Source organism: Protopterus annectens, chromosome 7.part0 (assembly GCF_019279795.1).
Source record: "Protopterus annectens isolate FY-2018-M chromosome 7.part0, PAN1.0, whole genome shotgun sequence".
In the NCBI taxonomy this organism is placed as follows: domain Eukaryota; kingdom Metazoa; phylum Chordata; order Ceratodontiformes; family Protopteridae; genus Protopterus; species Protopterus annectens.
This window is the reverse complement of record NC_056739.1, coordinates 1,631,896,855-1,631,920,441: the sequence shown is the minus strand read 5'-3', so window position 1 is coordinate 1,631,920,441 and position 23,587 is coordinate 1,631,896,855. Positions and strand designations below refer to the sequence as shown.

General features: G+C 44.2%; 1 protein-coding gene across 1 annotated transcript in view; it reads left to right on the top strand.

The window, feature by feature from the left end:
• The window catches only part of BSN (bassoon presynaptic cytomatrix protein), a 2,988,702-nt gene that overhangs the window by 1,872,706 nt on the left and 1,092,409 nt on the right, over positions 1 to 23,587 (top strand). The window lies entirely within an intron of this gene.

Sequence of the window (23,587 nt, the reverse complement as noted above, 5' to 3'; positions counted from 1 at the left end):
CACTTGCAAAACCTACTATGCCTACTAGTAGAGCCTACCCCTAATAGTAAGTCAGTAATTCAGTGTCCGTGGATACCGAAATGTATGCTAAGCATACAAGAGTGTCCACTTACAGTGAAATAAAATCAAAGTAGTAAACACACAAGCACGCAGTGGAATGTTGAGCCCTGTCCCTAGAACTTTCAAAATTAGATTCCCTGTCCCTGTGTCCCTATTATACATTTGAATTGCTGCAATATCGAAGGTGTAAGGAAAGCACAGCATGTCTGAGCATCGCTGCCCTCCGCCGAGCGTAGCTTATACATCATATTCATTCAAATAGAGAAAAACATGCAGAATCAACGTAAGTGTCAATAGTATAGTGTTTAGAGCATCCACCTAACAAACAGGCATTCACGGTTCAAGTCCAACAATAGCACATATCATTTTCCATGTGGAATGAATGTCGTTTTTCCATAAAACCAACACAAGAGTATTGCATGAGATATTTAACTTAAATATCATTCAAGCAAAGTGGCACTGTCATAATGAATAAAGTACTAGTAAACAGGTGTAAGCACAAATAAGCAGCAGTAAACACATATAAGCACAAGTAAGCAAGTCTGAGTGCACTTGCGCAGGTCTAAGCAGTGCCCAGCATAGGAAATATATATATATATATAAATATATATATATATATATATATGTATATATATACACTCACACCACAGGCAGGATATTACCAGTGGGTTGATTTGCTAAGTCTAATTTACACACAGAGGGTAGTCCCTAGTGGGACTACCAAAAAATTGATAGACCATTTGGCCATCTGACCATTACACAAGCAAGGGCAGGTATGTTCAAGGACTAAATGGTGGGAGAGCCTGAGAATACATGGGTCGGAACAACATATGTGTAGGGCCCCTAACGTTCAGGAGAGGGCAATGTGTGAAGGTGTGTCATGGCTGCGATGACAAGTGGACAATGGATGGTAGGCATGTATTTTGAACACGGGTGGGGTGGAGGAACTATGGGTATGAAATTATGGAGCCAGACATGCCAGGGTTGGATCGGCTGGTTCTAATTGGACTGCCCCGTGGAGGTCAGTGAGTTCATTATAAGTATATATGCATACACACATGCAGACATCAGTATGTAGAAGTACATTCTCTGTAACACGTTCATTCCATTTTCAGACATAAATAACATGAATGTTCCCTTACAAACCTTGACAGTAGATAGAATAATAGGTTGTGCAGAAGAGGGATGGGACGAAACTGCTAAAACGCAGAAGTGTGTACAATGTCAGAAGTCAGTGCTGTGCTGTGCTGAAAATAATCAAATGTGAGGACTTTCCCACACGTGGAATCATTCCTGTGATCAGCCTGCTACGGCAACGCCAATTACTAAACCGGTCTATTTGTAAAAGCAATACGCCAAACACATACATAATTAGGCTGTCATGTGTAACGTGTGCGTTGCCACATAGTCATACTTATTAATTTATTGTACTGTCATGTTCACGGGAGTAAGGATGTAATGAAGTATAGAGTCTAATCCTGACATAAACACATGTGTGTCTCATGTGGGACAACCCAAAAATTGTGAATAGTATTGTTTTGGTCGTTCATGTCACCAATGATTATGGACTAAACGTTTGGGAGTTCTGAGGATACGTGGAGTGAGTCAACCGATGGGATGGGTCTATAGGAGAAGGGAGTGGCCAGTGTGTAGTGGTGTGGATACACTGCGAATCCAACTGGAGAATGGATGACTGCAGTGTTAGGGAGGCATTGGGGTGTGTGTTTGGGGAATCAGGAGCCATGGGTATATGGGTATATACGCAAATGAAGCAGCACAGCAATAGTGTATTGGTTAGAGCAACCACCTAATGAACAGACATTCCCGTACCGAAGCCCACTGTATCACATACCATTTACCATCAGTAATCTGTACATGAACCTATTGCAACATCTGTCCCTGTATAACCTATCAATTAAAAGTTAACTGGAGTGAATTGTCAGTGTCATAATGAATAAGGCACTAGTAAGCAGGTCAAGCATATATAAACACCAGTAAGCATGTGTAAGTGTGTTTGCACGGGGTATGTATTGCTTTACAGACACACACACACACACACACACACATATATATATATATATATATAGATATATATATATATATATATATATAGTTGCAGACATATACATATATATATGTATGTATAAATATATATATATATATATATATATATATATATATGTATATATATATATATATATATATATGTGTGTGTGTGTGTGTGTGCTTAGATATACACAGATATACAGCTATGATAGGAAACAGCACACAAGAATGACATATGTTCACAGGCTATGCTAATGGAAGTGAGGAGCCCAAGCAAGAAACATGAAACACATAGCATGACCTTCCACTCCCCCGCCATCCGGACACGGGAAACATACACACAAACAATGTAAAGAGTCCACTGCTCCCCCAAACCACAGGTAGGATACAACTGGGGGGGGTACACAGTGCACCCGTGAATTCTAATCTTGGAACACAGACAGCCCAAAAATTGGCAAGACCAAAAGAAGGTGATAGACCGAACATTCTGGCTGGGGTGTATACATACTCAGAATACAAGGGTGGGAAACCCTGATGACCCATGGGCCGAGACAATTTTATGAAATGGATCCCGTGAAGTGGAGAGTGGGCAGCATGTAGTGGTGTGTCCAGAACAGACCAGGACCCAGAGTAAGGATGGGTGCTTTTGAGGAGGTGTGGGTGGGGGAACTATGGGTAGTTACTTATGGGTTTAGGTGTGCAGGTGTTGGCTGATGTGGGCCTATATGAACAGCCCTAGGGATGTAAGCAAATGTGTTCATTGGGCAGAGGTGTCACCCAACCAGCAGCCACACCCACTACAAGTCCCACTGCAGCAAAGTGTAATCTATATGGCAAGGAGCAGAGTAACCAGATGTAGACATATATATGTAGAGGTATGTGTGTGTATATCTACCCATAGTGACATAGAGATAAACCTCTCCCTCTCCATAGTACAAATGTATACATACAGAGACAGAATACAGATACATACCCACATATAAATATATACATATGCAGACACCCATAGAACCATATGTTGTGATATATATATATATATATATATATATATATATATATATATATATATATATATATATATATATATATATATGTGTATATATACACATATATATATATATATATATATATATATATATATATATATATATATATATATATACCGCAAAATACAAATATACATGTATGCATACATATACAGATATATCTGTATATAGTAATGTAAATATATATATATATATATATATATATATATATATATATATATGTATATGTATATATATATATATATATATGTATATGTATATATATATATATATATATATATATATATATATATATATATGTGATTGTAAATATACACATGTATATAGCTAGGATATGATACAGCAGTTACGAGTAACATATGTTCACAGGCCGTGCATATGGGGGTGAGGGGTCCAATAAACAAACGTGTAACATGTAGCATTAACCCCCCCACCCCCCCCCCCCCAGTTAGGCCAGTGAGGCATACAGACACACAATAAAGATAAACGCACCACTGCTCCCCAGACCACTGGCAGGATATTACCAGTGGGAGAGACCTGCCAGGTCTAATCTTGAAACATAGATATCAATGTCCCTTGTGGGACACCAAAAATTAATGATAGGAGGCAGTCCCGGTAATGACTTATCAAACCAGGCTGTAGATGTACACGGACCAGTAGGTTGTACAAGCCTGATAACCCATGGGTTGACACAACGTACGACATGTGTCCCAACACAGGAAGAGTGGACAGTGTGTAGTGGTGTGTTTATACCCCCCCTGCACCCACAGTAAGGATGAGTGCTTTAGAGGAGTGGCAGGTGGGGGAACTATAAGTATGCAATTATGGGCCTAGGCATGCAGGTGTTGGCTGGTGCAGTCATATTAGGACCGCCCCGGGGATGTAAGTAATATTCTGAAATGGGCATAGCTGACGGCCATACCTCTCAACCCCTAAGAGCACATCCACTTGATAGGACATAAACCATTGGGGAACAAATAGGGACCATACCTCTGAACTGTCCCCGATTTCCAGGGACGTCCCTGATTTCGACTCAGTTTCTAACTCTGTCCCACTTAATCCTTCCTAAAACTAATGACATTTGGAGGAAAGGTGGTGAATTACACGTAATGAATAATGACAACAATTAAGAGTTATAAACATCATTTACCTCAGAAAATGTGTATGAATTCATATGCTCTGAGTCTGTCAGTTTGTCAGGTGAATAGCACCAATAATTTAAATGTGTCCCCGATGTTACGCATTGTCCCTGATTCAGTTTGTATTTTTCCCCAATCGTATGAGAGGTCTGAAATGGGACAGAAAGCACATATTCCACTGACAACCTTAGAAAGATGATAGAATATTAGGTATGCAGTAGCATGACTCAGCTGAAGGATGTGGGTTCCAAAACCCAATTACTTGTTTGTATTGAAGAATGTCAGTTCCCATGTATTTGCCAGATGGGTGCAGGTTGTAAGAGGAACACACCAATAATATGAATCAAACTCTGGACAGGCCACGGATTCTGTACAGTCAAACGGCATGCTGTCGCCTAATGGGCAGCCATTCCTGATATGTAGGCATGTAATCCGATGTAATAGACATCACAAGGTAATATCATAGTCCTCACTCCCACCCAGGGGTATGAGTGTCAGATGCAAACACCAAATGCAGTGCATTTGCAAGTGCGGGAGCAAGCGGGTGTAAGCCTGTTTGGCCGGCAGTATGCGAGCATTACACTGGTAAAGCAATGTAGAGGCTAACTGTAAGAAACTGTAACCAGAGGTTAGCATTGCTTAGCACCACGCAAACCCATGTACACCTGCTCACAACTGCTTTAATGTGCCTTAATCACTCCGTATCCAATGGCCTTGTTCTGCCCAGCAACAAAATAAATGGCCTCTGCAAGTCTTGAAACCAGGACCCTGCACACACAGCTACTGTGATTTACCAATAAGCCATGGCAGATATACAGACATTGGACCTTATCACAAACATATCATCCAGCGCAGTCATTCAACAGTATAGGAAATGTATTCCATCATGTAGATGTATGTGTGAGTGTTTATGTCCAGCATATAGATACATACATATATATAGATATATCAGGAACATCCCATGTAACAACAAAGCATTACAAAGGAATGAAAAGGGAAACACCAGCAATGCCTGTATTATGTAGTGGTGTTGTCCTATGTAATATCAAGACTACCTCAGAAAGGCATGTGTCATTCATACACGCAAACATTTCTACATTGGCCATATATATCACTCTGTACATGTTATTTACATTAACACAACAGTCCCTGTCTAATCATTATGTGAGAACAGTACTCTTGCAGGGTGCTGTGTGCAACATCATCATCATGATAAAGGTAAATGGGGTAACCATAGAGGGTCCGGTAGTGTTGTGTGTACAATGGGGTCATCCACATCATGTGTACCTGGAACATTTAGGAGTCATGTGCATACTAGGATAGTGTGCCTGAAAGACAGGGGTGAGGACAACTGGAGTATGTTGTAATGATATTAAAAGGGTTACATGTGTCCAGTGGACACGTGTGTGAAATGGATAGCTATGTATGGGGCAAATGTTGTTCTAGGAACCGACTGGCCTTTTGTTTCCATAGGGTGAGAGTGGGATGTGGGGGAAGGAGAGTAGGTATGCTCGTGGAGGATAGGTAGGGTAGGATGACAGACAAGACAGCATACATGGTTGGTATATGACGCATGTGGGGGGATACACCTCAGACGGGGAGGGGTGTTCGGCATTCACAAGCTCATGAGCCCCCAGATGGAAACAGTGGGACAGAGGTCCCCAGCCATGGGCAGCCACCACTGCACCAAAACAGCTGCAACAGTGCTGGGGGCTGTCTAGGAGGAGCAGGCTCACCCTGTAAATGTGACACTCTGCCCTTGAGCTGGCGTATCTGGCCTCAAAACCCCTTATTGAGCCCCCTAAGCACCATGTCCGGGACTGTACGACAGCGGACATGTTCCTGTCTGGACCTGCTCCCAGGGGTAACAAGCCCCATTCTCAGTGGTGGTACCACCAGAAGGTGGAGCAAAGCCAACAGAGGTGGCAATCCAAGGCTGGGCCCCAGATGTGCTGGTGCCCAGTGCCATGGCCATCTGAAGTGGGACAGGAGGTTCTGCCAGGACCTCCAAATCCATACAGCCTATGGTGTTGCAGTTTAAACACAGATATGGCTTAGTAATAGTTAACAGCATTCGGAATTACATATAACAGCATGCATAGATATGACCATCAACCCAACACAACAGATGGTATACATTTGCAGAGGGAGCACAACACATGCATATATACTGCATGACATCTGCACAAAGTGTAGAAGACTTGTGACTGCAGCTATGAACAGTGGCCCTTTATTGGCATGTCACTGAAAACCCCAGACAGTGTCTGTCATACCACTGTTTCATGTGACATATGTCCAGTCAGGGATGTGATGGCAGTAACTCATCACTATCGCCATTTACTGGCTACAATCCTCACACTATGCTCCTGCTGTTCACAGATGTGTGTTCAGTGTGTAACACAAAAAACAAATGGTTCCACACACTGACAAGTCCACAGATAACCCTACAGATGGGGGGGTCCTCATAAACAGAGCACTGTCTTGTCAGTTTTAAAACATGCAGAATAGCCATTACCACACACAACTTGTTAAACAGGCAGTAGTCTCAATGAAGCATAGCTACACTTACATGCTGTAGTCATGTCTGACACATCACCTTCCTGTTTTTAGGCTATTTCTCACTGTGTATGTTGGAGGAACACCCAGATATCATCTTTGATGTCGTTTACCAAGCACCAGATCCAGGTATCACTCACAGTGACTGTTACGGGCAAACACCAACATGATGTTCCTAGATATTGTACTGTGTTTTTCATGTGAATGGCTATGGGAACACCATCACAGCTGTTCACATGCAATCAGCTAGAGGAGGACTGCAATAGGTGCAGAGGCCATCACCTGATCACGACCATCACTTACAATACACAAGCTGCTGCTGAGCAGGTGTACACCTCCACATCCACCAGCGAGTGTGTGGGAGGGACAGACAGAGGCAAAGTACATCAGAGAAGTGCATGGAGACTAAAACCTAAGCATCGTCTGTCACACACCTACCAGTACAGGGGTTCAAACCCCTGACTGACTAGTCATTACTATTACAAGTACATGCAGTTACTCCATGTGCCACAAAGCTGACATGTTGGTGTGCTGCAAAACATATATGTGTGTTGGTGAGCGACATCTGCAACAGAGATATAGTAGACATACATTGGGTTTAGCACACATGGCTGTCCACATGAACGAATGTCATTGTCAACACAACCACACTCTCTAATGGACTCACATTGACACTCTTTGCCAGGCCCACAAATACACTCCCAAACTACTTAGTTTGCCACACTGCAGTAATGTACAGGTACTGCATGCACCACAGGGGATATCCAGAGGTTCTATGGGCTAGGACATGTGACCGTGTTTGACATCTGTCGGTATGCCAATGGGAGTTATACTGGGAGTGACTGTGGTTGGGAGCATCATACCCCACACGCAGACACAAGTTGCCAGTACTGACATGCATGTGTGCATTGCTTCATGGTTGTGTAGTGGTTGGCTGTGCAAGATGGCTGTACAAGGCTGGATGAGGGGTAATCCTTGGCATCACACCACCCGACAATGGTGTGTAGTGTGGTACAGGGGTGTAGTGTCCCACACAGATGGGTATTGTATGAACTGTACTGAAATCCTGGTTACCATTGTGTATGGCCATAGCTTTGCAATGCATGCCATGTCTGTGTTTGATAGTCCTTGACATGGACATTGCCTGGGATGTGCATGTCCCACAATAATGTACAGTGACATGTACAGGTGTACCTGGTTTGGCTGGCACATGTTGTGTACACAGACTGTTATCCTCCGATATGCCAATACTGGCCTGGTGTGGCAGAACCTGCTTATAGTCATCATGTTGACCCTGCACCTGCATTGATAGCATGATACAAGTATTCCCTGGTGTCAGTGGCATCGGTCCATACAGGGCACATGTGTAAGGCATTGTATGGCCTCTGTGGATCACATTTGATGGCGCCACATATGTTGCAGGCATCCAGTGGGGAACATAGTGAAGGCACATTGTCTGCAATTATGTGCCTATTGTACTGCTGTACAGGGTGCCATGCCCTCTGAAGCCCACTGCAATCACACCATGCCAACTATCTGTCATCAATATGCAGGGTACTAGCAACATAGCGGGATATTCTAGACAAGTGTGTTTGTGTATGACACATGGGTTCAGGATGTATTCCGGGTAATAGTAGGGTTGCATACTTTGTTCACCAGGCCTTTTGCCAGATGTAGGGGTATGGCTTGCCAACACAGTCCCTTGGCTGCCTGACATTTGTACTCCTTGTGAGGTGGACATTGTGACATATAAGATGGACACCATATAAGAAAACTAGAAAATCCGCTCCCCAACATGTCCAGTGGTTAGACACTCACAGCCACCTCCACACGGGCTCTGTCCTGGAATAGAACCCTTATCTAACTAACGTATCACACTACAGCATTACGCAGTTACAGCATGCACTACGGAGATTACTGGGTTACAGCAGTCCCAGAGGTGTATGTCTAGGTGGGTGACATCAGCAGGATTGCCAAATGTGGTCATGTGAATTATAAAGAGTGTGCATACTCTAAAAAGCATTGATCTTGTCTCAGGCAGACAGACACACACACACACACACACACACACACACACACACACACACACACACACACACACACACACACACACAGTTGGCCTCTCTTGGAATGGAACCCCTACCTAACTAGTTTATCACACTACAGCAATATGCAGTTACAGCATGTGCTACAGAGAATACTGGGTTACAGCAGTCCTAGAGGTGTATTTCTAAGTGGGTGACAGCAGGATTTCCAAAGGTGGTCATGTAGGTTGTAAACAGTGTGTATACTCTAAAAGCATCATTTCTTTCACAGGCAGGCAGGCAGACACACACACACACACACACACACACACACTCACTCACTCACACACAGTTGACCTGTCTGGGACTAGAGCACCTACCAAACTAGTTTAACACACTATGGCATTATGCAGTTACAGCACATGCCATGGAGATTACTGGGTTACAGCAGTCCCAGAGGTGTATTCGTAGGTGGGTGACATCAGCAGGATTGCCAAAGAAGGGCATTCCAAGTATGCTGTGGGTTGTACATGTCTGTTATCTGCGTGTACCCACTGCTTACTGTCATGAAAACACATTTACACCTGCTTACAACTGTCTTATGCAGTCCTCATTGACATTATCAACAAGGCTTGCAGGTCTTGAACCCAGGACCATGCACACTGAGGTCACTGGATGTACCACTAAACTATCTGGGTTGTACACATGTTGCATGGAGTCTACAATGCACATCCTACTACAGGTATTCCACAGTACTGAAAACAGATGGGACAGTCCCTTTGTGTACATATGTACAGTACCCTTGAATGTACTGTAATCTGAAACAACAAAGACAAGTCTACATTTGTACAACTGTCATAACTATATATATATATATATATATATATATATATATATATATATATATATGCACCTACGGGATGTGTACACACACATACATATATGCATATACACAGACACAGCCATAGCCATATCTATATATATATATATCTACACATCTGAACGCCCTTTGTGACACAGAAGGATTCCAAAGGAACTGACATGTACACAAAACAGAGGAATCTCTTGTGTTATAACATTTAAATCATAAGCAGTTCTCCAGAGAAGAGATGGTTGTTGTGTATGTGGACTTTGGGGTGGGGAATGATTGCTAATGTAATCTACCCTGGGGATTGTGGAGTTAGGGTGGGGGAATGATCGGTATGGACCTACACCCCAGCAACCACTTCTGTGTCACTGCTCGACAGTGGCACAGGAAAATAACATATCCAACTGTAGTCGTGCTTGACTGTGTATTCATTACCATTCCTAACTATGTAATACTTTGCAGACAACAGTCACCACAGATGGCTACCATGGTGTGCTAAAAGACATTACTCATTATCATTCCTAACTATGTAATACTTTGCAGACAATGGTCACCACAGATGGCTACCATGGTGTGCTAAAAGACATTACACATGTGTATGGCTGGCTACAGGGTAGTCACACACACAAACATGCACACACTTGCCAGTATTGTGCATACACATCTTGCCTATGTAAAGGTAACTAGTACAGTGGTATGCAGTTGGGGTATGTGCCACAGAATACATACAATTACACTTACTGATTCCACGTCTGAGCTGGGTGACATCACAGGACCAATTACTTGCAGTGGGGAGGGGGGAAGAGAGAGGTTTAGCAGTTGACAAGGATAAAGGCCAGTGCAAAAGGAGGTATCTCTTTGGAATGCAGCAAAACTGCTGCCATGACAGGATGCAGACACAAATACACACACACAACCACACTCAGCCATTTGCTGACACACACACACACTCAGGCATTTGCTGATGCACACAGCTGCCAGTGATGGGATCAGAACTCCTGCCTATCTAAAGATCACTATTACAGTACTACGCAGTTACGAGATGTGCCACAGAGATTACACATTCCAAGGCAGGCAGACTGCCCTTCTACAATTGAGGACAACAAGAAGGAGACTGACAGTCACGAAGTACATAGCTGTAGACCTGTGTGTTTAAAGTAAGTGTCCATTACAACCTGTATGCACAAACAAGACACATCATCCGCAGATAGGCCTGAGAGGTATAGTTGTAGCACAACAGGAACCTGAACTGTAGTATGGCCATCTGCAGAATGGACAACTACTATCACTATACAGGGTTACAGTGGGCATTCTCATACACTTAGTAGCACAGGGCCATTTGGGATGCACTATGACTACAACTACACAAGGTTATACTGGGCATGCTCATACACTTGGTAACAAAGGGCTTGTTGTATGTACTGACTCAAATTACACAAGGTGGCAGTGGGTACGCTCATACACTTAGTAACACAGAGCTGTTTGGGATGCAATCAGATTCTAACCACTAAAGGCCACAGTGTGCATGCTCAAACACTTACATGTACAGAACAGGTTGTAATGAACTCTTTTTGTAAACACACAGGTTTACAGCTAGGTACATCTTACCTGTCAGTATATATGCACATCATACTGGTTTACTACCTGATACCTGTATGTGACCTGTAAATGACATATCTGTGTCTGTGCTGTGTGATACACATGCATAGATGTACATGAAGTACTGACATATATATGTTATGTATACACATTCATGCATGTGTGGAAGTGACAGACAATAGGTTACCTGGGTTGCACAGGTGGATGCTACCTACAGCATGTGTCACACATCTTGCTGCCCTGAAAGGCATACATTGATAGCAAGTTGTGGACAGTGGCATTATACGTGGAACAGTGGCATGTGCAAGCATAATGTGTGAGCCACCTTGTGTAATGGTACTGTGGTGCAGGTGTCAAGATGACCTCTCCCGGCTGTGTTAGTAGTTGTCATTATTAGCAGGACCCTAAGTATCTCTCTCATTGGTCATATACACAAGTTCTGCCGCTGTCTGTCACCTTACATGAGGCATTTGCTACCAAGCACATTAATGCCATGAGCAGTAATGTCATGGTATGGGTGGCAACTGCTAGACCAAAACAATGAGCCAATGTCCAGCTGTTATTATGAGGTTGTCCAGTGTCTGTCATTCCAGGCTGTCATGACCGAATGACGAGCCTTCAACACAGAGCACATGCATCCATGTTACACATGTGTGTGGATAATACCTAGGTCATATTTACCCATATAGCCGCATTCCAAGGCAAATGTCCTACACACAGAAGTAACACCCTAACACCTACATGGCAATTGCATTGGATGCTTATGCTAACCCTTGCTAGATGTGTGCCTTTAGTAATCCATTTGCTCAATGTAGAACCTACAATGGGGAATACTGACATCTGTGCAGTGAGGAACACCTGGCTAAAGGCTCTGTAGTGCACAATTGCACTACCACCATATAACTCAGATCCAGACATGTGGGCCATAACAGTGGTATGGACTATTCCAGGTGGTGGTGTACATATATTCATAAAGGCTACTCACATGCAAAGACCACTACTTCGACATAACACATCACAGATGAGTCAGGAACAGGTGACAGTGACAAATGCTGCATTCTTGCAAGTTGCATCCTCATATACATCCACAACCTTGTTCCCAGACTACCAACACACATCCATATATGGTATGACATAGTATGGTAGACCACCAGATCACCCTCGATTGGTGGACTGTACCTAGGCGTACATCAACTGTGCAAAGTACCCATGTACTGACACAGCTGCATAATATGCTATGCATTAAAATAATACAACTGTTTGTAACCAGCTCAGTTGTACACATACCAGGGTCCCTCAGATGTTGTCAGCATTAACACGGTCGACTGTTGCTGTATACCAGTAAACAACACCCTCATGGTTGGATATGACCTAACCGTACCTGCCCTAGATATGTACATCCCACACACCTACAGCATAAATTACATTACCATAGCTTTCATTTACCTTTCTACATACATGTGGCTACTGTCATTACACACATGCACATGGCAGATAGCATGCTAACAGTACATAAGGTTCGATATCTATGTTGACAGAGGTAATATCCCCACTCTACTGGTCACCCATGACACCTATCATATCATACCACACCCCATGTGGCATGTATGTCTTTAGGCATGTCCACCTAATGCAATGCCTACAAACATACCCAAATAACAGGACCATAGGACCTACACAAGGCCTGTATTGACAGACTCAGGGAAATTCAGCTCTGTTCTGCATGTTCCTGAGTAGTCACAGGTGATATGTTCATGACATGTACAGCCATGTATGGCCACAGCTCCTACATATGCCCCATGTCAATAATTGCAAGCCATGCATGCTGTGTGCTGTCTGGACATTACCCTTAGTACCACAATAGCCAGTACATGCTGGGGTGAGATGTTTACAAGACACAGACCTCGCACATGCTTGAATGAGTGTACTGCCTAGCTCTAACAGAGCACATTGCTGGCACTCTTCCAGTACACATGAGGTGTGTGTGACAAATATGATGTGCTCATTGTTGACCATTACAGTTCCCTGGCTTCACCATGGCACTGTCAAGTCACAATTTGTAGGAGCATGACGTGGAATAATGCTGTGTGTGTCATGCTGATATGTGCTGTTGTAATAAATGTTCACTTGACTACTTGGTGAAAGTGGTGGTGTCCTACAAGTACATGAATACAACATCCATTATGGTGCAATGCTCGGCTATGTTTCACACATGGCATGGGGAAGGTGGGGAATGTATCCTCTTGACCTGCTAGTGCACGTACTGATGTAGATCGCATATGTGTACATGTATTGTGTAGATTCCATGTGTGTGCAGTGTCTGATGTCTGAAGATGACTGTTGTCTTAGTACATCATGCTGTTGCAATACAGCCTCAACATTGCCAATTGTATATGGTGATATGCTTTAAGTACAGTAAGCCATACAAGAGGTATGAACAGATGTTTGGACATGACTACTAAGCGGTGGGGCTTCTTTGCAGATGAATGATTACTGAGGACAGCTCACTGGTGTGTTACAACCATTCCTACAATAATCTGTGTACCTGCTAAGGTCAGGTTTTGTTAATTGAAGTGGAAGAGAGACAATGTAGAATGCTGTAAGGGTGACACTGAAGGCAAACCTCATGACACCTGTAACAGTAATACCTCCCCTGTGCATATATTGTGCATATATCAGCACAGTTTTCAAAGGAAAGATTCAGTAAGCATTGTACTGGATGCGATAGTGCTGTACTTCTGTAGTACCTATCATAAGATAGGCAGGTGTTTGAGTCACAGTACTGGCATGTGTGGTTGTGTGTCCATATATGTCACGTATGGTTGGGAATACATCCCACATGTTATCACTCTCCTGAACACTGTTGTTGACACCAGTACAGAGTGAAGTGTAGAAAGAAAGGCATAGGCAGGTGGTTAAACCTCACACATGTAAAGTGTCTGTATGTGTGTGACATAGGTGTATATCTTTGTGAATGCCAGTGTGTGTGTGTGTGTGTGTGTGTGTGTGTGTGTGTGTGTGTGTGTGTGTGTGTGTGTGTGTGTGTGTGTGTGTGTGTGTGTGTGTGTATGTGTATGGCTGTCCGGTTCCTGGAGTGTGGCTGTATTTTTACATAGTGAAATGTTAATGCCCCCTCCCCCATCCACTCAAAGTGATCTAGCATCCCTGTTGATATCAATCGTAGACGGGCATACTAACCGCCTATTAACATGTACACCCTGGGGTGTGACCTGTTGTTACATAGCCTACTGATGGACCCCCCTCCCCACATACACTCACTGCACTGTAGTATCCCTGTCGATGTCCTTGATCTTAGGCCATTCCAACTACCTGTACATGTGTAATCTCTGTGGTGTGTCTTGTAATTGCGTAGTACTATAATGATGATATGCACATAGGCAGGGGTGCTCATCCAAACACTGGCAACTGTGTGTGTGTGTGTCAGAGTGTGTGTGTTACTGTGTCTGTGAATCCTTGAGTGTGTGGGTGTGACTGTGTTTGCATGCTGTCATGGCAGTGGGTATTACTGCTTCCTAATGAGAAGCCACTATTTCCACTAGCCTTTACCCTTGTCATCCAGCATACCACTCTTTTACCCACTCAGCACTCCAGGTAACTATACCTGTGATGTCACCCACTATGGATATGATGGCTCGAAACACAGTATCATGCTCTTGGATCATTAGAACAGTAAATATAATTGAAACATGGGAGAATATAGCTGTGATGTGGAAGCTACAAAGTGCATGCAGGTATTGTCATACTGACCTGTGGGTAGTCAACATGTACATATGGGATTCACACAAACATCCTGCAGCACATGCAACTACACCTGAAAGAGGAAGGCAGAATGTCAAGATCAACATGCTGTTAGTGTTGCTACACATGATACATACTGTCAAACGTACAAAATGCATTCTAAAACTGCAATACATGGTATGTCTGCTGCCTGTCAACACTACTCAACAATATTAATCTACAGTTGTCTACCTAGTATGTTCACCCTGTCCATCAGACCATATGAACATGTCTCTGCACTGATGGTGCAGATGACAGGGATGTGGCACAGGCATCATCATATGGTCAGGGTGATGTTTGCCAGATGCCTAGGCTATACCATTGGATGACATGCATGTGTGTTAGGGCCTGTGATATCATTGGGCTTTTGTAGATGTTATGCGTGTGTGTGTTGAGGTGCCCTACACTTGTTTCCAGTAAGTGTATGCATGCACAAAGGTCTGGCATGTGGCTGGCCTACACAGAGGTAATATTGACAGCTGCAGACTCTACAAGGTGGGTTTCACATTTCACCGTGTCCAGCCATGGCCACGTGACCTGCTCCTGCCAGGGGTTGCACGGGGCACTACCAGGCAGAGGTCCAGACTGGGTACCATCTGATGACACATGTCCAATGGAATCATGTCCCTGTTAGGACCATCCATGACCACGTGCATGTGGCCTGCTGTGTCCTGGTATGGACTGCACAGCATCAGCTGCACTGCTGCCGCTACCTCCACTATGGGAGCGGGCATGTGCAGTAGCATTTTCATGTAGAAACTGGCCTACGTCCACGTGCCCGACGCCTCACTCCCACGATATGTTCCAGCACAGACATTCCACGCTCGAGGATTGACATGCCATGGTCAAGGACTGCCACCATGTCACCCAGTCGTCTATCCAAAACATCTGCAAGATGATGGTGAGCATTTGCAAGTGCCTGGATGTTGTCAGTTAATAAACAGACAGCAGCCCTCTGAAGCCTCAGACCTTCTCTGTTGTGCAGTTCAACACATGCCTGCACCTCCATTACAGCCCAAAACATGCGTCTGGTGAATCCAGCTGATGTGCTTGGTCTTGCAGGGGCATGTTGGCCAGTGGTCCTCCCAACAAGCAGCGCTGGGCACATGCCTGTGTGAAACATCACCAGTCTGTTGACTGGGATCATGGTGTGCAGGCACACCTTCCATAGTCACCACACTTCCCTGTTCCATGCTACCACCCGGCAACTGTCCTTCCTCTATGGCTGGTGGTGATGTGGTATGTGCAGGCAGGGGAACTGTGTGCGAGGATGAGGGGGGGCAGGTGGAATGGCAACCAATGGCACAGATTCAGCCCCTGACAACCCTGCTTGTGCCTCAGTCATACTATCATCATCATTGCTAGAGTCTGTGGGGGCACTAACATCAGGTGGACTGCAGGAGGGCAACACATCTACATCAACACCTGTGAGGGGAAGACAAGAACTGTACATTACGAGTTATACCAAACAGACAGACACAGACACAGACAGAGACAGACATGCTACATGCAGGTGATATGGCAGATGGCATTCAGCTTAGACAATTATAGTTTCAGCTTAGGCAATTATAGTGGTAGTAATCATACATCCCTGAGATGCACACAACAGCATGAATGTGTTATAGCAGAAGGCATGCACCTTACATAATTATAGTGGTGGTTAGCATACATACGTGTATTGCACCATTTGTGTTAGTAGCCTATGCCCCATAACTGCAACACAATGCATGCACTTTGCACCATTGCATTGCACTGCCATGGTGTGTGCAACATACACCACATGTTAACAGACCATCGCTGACCTTTGTACATCTGCCACTGATGCTTTGTGTTGGCCATCGCCCCTATGTGTGAGGACATGAGCAGTAGGGTATGTCGACTGCATGCTATGTTTGCCTGAGCCCTCACTTGCATATCTCTTCCCACAGCAGTGCATGTCTGTTCAACATTATTCCGCCTACCCCTGAGCTGAGTGTAGACATTGTGCATGTGGCTGTACACACATGTTTGACATGACTGTCCCTACTTTGCAATGGTTCCACAGTACGGTAATGGTGTCCCAATTCAGGGACGTGTTATACTAACATGGGCCTTCAGCTGATGCAATGTTATCTGTCCATCCTACAAATATGCAGGGACATACTGCACATTGAGCTGATATGCATAGCCATTGCAAGGCATCATGTGGTTTCACAATTGCTATACAGTGTGAGCTACTTACAAAGTTCATAGCCATGACTGTGTTCACATACAATACATATCTAATGTGGAATGTGACCCACGTCACTGAGGTGTATACACAATAAACCCTAATGTGGAATGTGTAACACAGGTCACAGAAGGGTATACGGATGACACCCCTGCACATCTGCAACCATATTACTGATACCTGGCAACTATGCCCACACATGGCTAACTTACAAGTACTCTATATCCCACGTGCCATCTGTGTACCTCACAGACATGAGGAGCAGGCATGACAGTGATGTCTGACACCAGCAAGGTGAATGTATGGTATCTGTGGCTTGATGTGGATGTATGTGTATGTTGTGCAACACGTGTATGTATTTTGATACTGTATAGGTGAATGCTTCCATGTCGTGACACACTCCAGATGTTCAAGACATGTTATGTGGTGGTTTCATGTTATGCCTACACAAGCTGTGCACAGGCCTGTATGATGTTTAGTGTTTCACATCTGCAATATCGCCATTACACAAAGGCCATAGTTGTATTGTGTCGAGCCAATGTACAACAGGGTGTACACACATGTACATCACTTCTGCTGTGTTTGTTGCTTCATGTCTCTGGCCATCCTCCATGGCCATGTGTACACATGTTCAGTCCAATGGTTGTGATGGCCATCTTATTTCACATGTCAGTGTTATCCCATATGACATACATCCATAGATGTCATATGCTCCACTGAGGACAGGGTTATGCAGACAAAGGGTGGTATGTATGGGATGTGAGACATGTTTTGCAGGATAGCTGAGCAAGATAGCTGAGCAGTGTTGCAGTCAGCCCACTACATGTCATGGACATGTCTGATAGCACATGACACTGTGTGACATTCATAGCAAGCGTATACTCCACAAGGGTGTATCCTGTGGGCCAGGCATACTCCAGATCCAACACATTTAGTGTGCGTGTGCACACATATGCTCTCTGTACAGTACTGTTCAAATTCCCAACATGTGTAATGCTGATATGTAGTACCTGTCCCTACAGTGGAACACACCTCCACCATTGTATTCACTGTTGTCCACACATCTGGCAATGACAGATTGAAAGGTTTGTGTAGGTGTTTCATATAGTCTCCAATTGTATCACATAGGTAAACAGTGTGATGTGTTACAGGTCTGACCAGTGTCCATTAACAGGACCACCATACATTATATGCATGTGTGTTATGGCAGATAGCATGCAATTAATATGTTCTGTGCATTATCAAGCCTGGTAAATAATAACAATCTCACCTGACACAGGCTGCTGTCACTGCAAAATGCCAGAGGAACCTAAACAAGCACAGCACACAGCAGTAAGATCATTATCCACACCTGTGTGATAGCTACAGGGTGCAATGTCCATGTTAGCACATAAGCCAGTACAGTACACTATACTATGGAGTATGCACATCTGTGCATACATACAGTAGCAAACTATAGCATGTGGCATGTGTGCATACATGCCTTGCATATGATGTTACATTACATATTGTACAGTAACACATGTAACTATGTGATATATAGTTGTGTATTATGTGCAGTAGTGACTTACCAGGCAACTCCAGGCTCAGTGGTTGAGAGACACCCACCTTCACAATACCAGCTAAAGCTTGTGGATGGAGGTCTGCAGGTGTCCCCAGGTTGGCCAGTAGCTCCTTGATACGTGTGAGTGGGGGCTGGGTGAGTTCCCCCCCCCACCTGTTGCACCTTGTTCCCTGGTGATTGCATTAGCACACTGTTTCACCCGTCTTATCAGGTCAGTGCAGTGTCAGCATATCTGCTGATAGGTGCGATTGTGACTGCCAACATCATTTACCCTCCTGCAGAGTTCCTCCCATGGGGCATCCTGCTGCTGTGCATCCTGTGGCACATGGCTGAAGAGTGTTGCATGTCGTGTAGTTGTCGAGGAGGTATGGGATGAGGACCTCATCCTCCAAGTGGCTGTATGGTGGCAGTCTGCTACATGGCATACCTGGAAGACATAACAATGGAGACAGGTCACAGTAACTCACAGAGTACAGCAGTACAGCTGAACATACATGTGTTTCACATTTATTAAGATTACAAATATGTCTTTGTAAATCTACATGACAATAACACCACTGACATGTATAAGTCACACACATTTGACACCTACTGGTGATGTGATTTTATCGCCATATATGTGTGTGTCATGTGATGGCATTGCTCATACACCATGTGGATGTTGTCATGATGTGGGCATGTCTGTTTGCCTGTAGTGGTGTCTTTACCTATCAGCACATGCCTGAAAGTGTTCATATTAATGCAATTGACCTTAATGCTGTGTATATGCCACATATATAGTCATACATAGCCATTAGGGACATGACCTGTGACCCTGCAGACTTGCAAGCATGTATGTGTTTTGCCATATACATCTACATGGCACTGTACAGCTGTGTAGCATCCTGCCATGTATTGCCTGTGTTGCACATGTGTAACACATGGGACAATAACTAGCCTTCTGGTATTTGCAGGGTTGGATATCAACTATAGCATGTATGGTCATAGTGATCTAGTAGGCTATATGCCCTGGGCCATTTATGAGCCTAGGCAGACAGGTTACCTAGCTGTAGGCAACAGACAGGTAAGTTTCAGTGGCCAGTTCAAGCAGTGCCACAGAACTGATACACATGGTTACTGATATATTTGCCATGCGGTCATCACACCACGTCACAGAGAGAAGCGATGTGCAGCTTCGCTGGACAGGGATGCATAGTATGGCAAGAGTATGTTAAGTGTATGGGACAGGGATCTGTCAGACATGTTGTGATCCTTGTACTAGAAAAGTGGATGTCCATGACGTATGTGTTTATTTGGGATCAGGATGTGTTAAGTGAAGCATGTCTAACACCTCTGGGTTGGACATGGCTTTATTCAGCGTAGGCTGCATGCTACATAGTGCAGCTAGGTATTGTGAAGGGCAGAGTAGACCATCTACACATAGGCAATAACCCATAAAGGAAATATGTGATCTATTATGGGTCACATGGGTGTTGAGTATGACTGAGCAGCCATCTCTATATTCCTGGATGGCACCCTGTCATGATTACGGTTGCCACATACAACTACCTGTCTTTTGTGGTGACATAACTATCAATGAAAGTACTGTCCAGCTGCATCCCATACACACGGTTGCCATTATGCTGACCACTGCCTAGGTGGTAGTTAATGGGTTCAGGGTTTGTAACATAGGAGATGACAGTGCAATACTTAGCTGTAAGATTGTGGCCATACACACTACACATCTGACACACTAAGGCCCTTCTGTATGTTGAACGCAGCACACAATGAGTCAACTATTTCTCCTAGTTCATAGTCATTTGCAAACATCAACAGGCTGATGCCTTCTGTGTTAGTCTATGTGACATAGATAAAAAAGAGGGGGAGTATCAGGAATGACCCCTGTATTACTGTGGCTGGCACTGGTTTGATGTGCATGTATTCGTCAGACACCTTCTGTAGTGTGGGTTCTGCCAGCAGTCCAGTTGCCAACCACTCCTGTAACATAGGAATATACATCTAGTTTACTGAGTATAGCTGGAACACAGTATGGGTGATGGTGTCCTATGACCTGGCAAGGTCATGATATGCAGTGTGAATCAACCCTACTGTCATCTACATCTGTACTGAGTACATCAATTACGTTGTCCATGGTTCATGGCCATACAGATTAGACTCAGCTGGGTAGTTGTGCACTATGTCCCATTATCAATGGTGTCTCCCCCTTTGTGGGGTGTGATAACTGTTGCTGTGCACCATTCGGTGTGTACACAGCCTGACATGGAGCTATGATTGAACATGATGTGTATGTGGATAGCTGAATGTTCTTACATTTGTGTAGGATACACCCTGTGATGTTGACAGGTCCCATGAAGGCTGTATGTATGGCTTTAGAGAGTGCAGCTTGTACCTGCATAGTCGTTAGTACAGGGGCCCTGTAGTGTACATGGATATATTACTAAGTGTAACTGTTGGGGTGGGGGGGGTGAGAGTGGGTATAGGTTCTCAGAGACCCTATCTGGATGAACGGGTGCTATTTCTTTAGGTGCAGTACTTCTCATGCCATAGTGCTGTGCAGCACGGCAGGTCTTGTCATTGCCATTACGATTAATGACACAGCTATAGAATGCTCTGTGCTTGGCCTCATAATATGTGGCCGATTAGTTTCACAGTAGCTTTGCGTGGTTTTATAAGATGTATCTGAATCTTACTGAGGCTGACCAGGGATCACCTACACTCATGTGTGTCCACTCTTGCAAGAGTTACTACCTTCTGTGGTACCACCAGTTTGCCTGCTTGTTTGTGTTGGGTTTACTCCTGGTTCTGTTTCAATGGCACAATCTCTGCACATATGTGACTGCTTAAGTTTCATTTGTGTAGGATTCAGCATTTGCATATGCATTGTCCATCTGCATGGGTGCATGGCACTCACCACTCTGCTCTTAGGAAACATAACATTGGCATTGGAGAATAACTATGTGTAGCATACTGTTAGCCCTGCTTGTGTGACTACTGTGATCCAGCTCAGTGGGGTCAATGGAATCCAACACGCATTGAGCGCAGGTGTTGGTACATGAGGAGTCTTCCCAGTTCATAATGGAATAGTTGAGAGTAGCCATTATTATGGTTCTGTCTCAGACCTAATCTTTCCCATTATAGCACATTATGACAGTTGGGAAGTCCGCGGACTGGTGGGTGGTATGTCTCAAGGTGCATTTTGAATTCCACTTTGGCACAAAGGTAGTTGCTCAGCATAATGCATCTGATGTTATGCAAGTGCAATTAGAGTGGGATGTACATATCCTTCAGGAATATGGACACACCTGCATCCCATGTGTTCTAATAAAAGATAATGGGCAAGAAGTGAGGTATGTGTTAAAACATGGTCATGCAGGTGTGCTCTCCGGAACATTGAAACATGTCTCCGCCACTGCACAGATATGTTCTCCATGTTAGGGATTGACATATGTGTGTCTGTATAGTGTTTCTGACATGTAGCGAGACCCGCAGTTTATTGCTTGGTTGTCCCTGTAACAGCAGTGGACCCTCACTTTAACCCCTGCATGATGAAGGCACTATAGGGGAAGCATGAGCCTTAGGCAGTATCCAGATTCCCAAGGGTGACAGGTGCAGGCCCTGTCTGGCAAAGCATCATGGTCTGTCAACAATGTTATCCCAGGATGACAGATACTGGATACTCTGTGATATGCACCACTACACTAGACAATTGTAGAATATGATCCTTTTTTCCCTGTACTGCAGTATCATTCTGGCCAATGGCAGAATGCTACCCAGGCCTTGGGACATACCTGCATGGGCTACAAGACCTGACAGTTCCTACATGTTCCTGCATCACAGGTCCTGCACAACAACATGGAATATGCCAGAGCCATGTGTATAGTTCAAAAGGTGGTCTGAGTGTATGAGTATGTGGCTAATCATGGCAGACAGGCAGCTGACAGTATGTATGCCCTTGTATAGGTCAGTGTGTAACATACTGCTAGAATTTACATTCACAAATGAGTACTGTTGGGCATGTTTCCAGTCATGTGTTCAGAGGTGTGGCACAATTATGCAAACTATGTCATACAGTTTGTGTATTTTGTCTGTCTCTTCCTGCTTGGGGGGTCACTTGTTTGACCAGATATTTAGACGTGTCTGTGAATGTGTGTGATATCCGGTAGTGTGTGTGGGTGTCCTTACTGTGTTCTGGTAAGGGTATGTGTTGGTTGTGTTGATGAGCTGCATGTGTTAACCTACACCTCATGACTATCCAGTCCAGTCATGGCTGTAGACTGGGCTGCCTTCCAGCTTACCCCTGTAGCTGCATCTCAAACAATAGCCGGGGTGTGGTGTTAGGTGGGTCTGGCAGTGTACATTGCATAGAGATTACATTCCCCCAGGATGGCCACATGCACAAAGCTGACATTAGGAAACACCAGTAGCTGACTAGTGGACATGCCTGTATGAGCAATCAGTACTACAATTACCAAGTACTGTATTTAGTTTATGTATTGCCTATGAAGATGTTTTAGACAGTGATGCTCACATGTAAATATTTGTGTTATGGACGTGACAACACTGGCTATTATGGAAGCATTGTAGCTACCTTTAGTAGCAATCCTCCTCTGAGGAGCACATCACATCCTGTTAGTTGATTACAGATGATGCAAGTGTCTACAGGTCTGTTTCCTTCTCT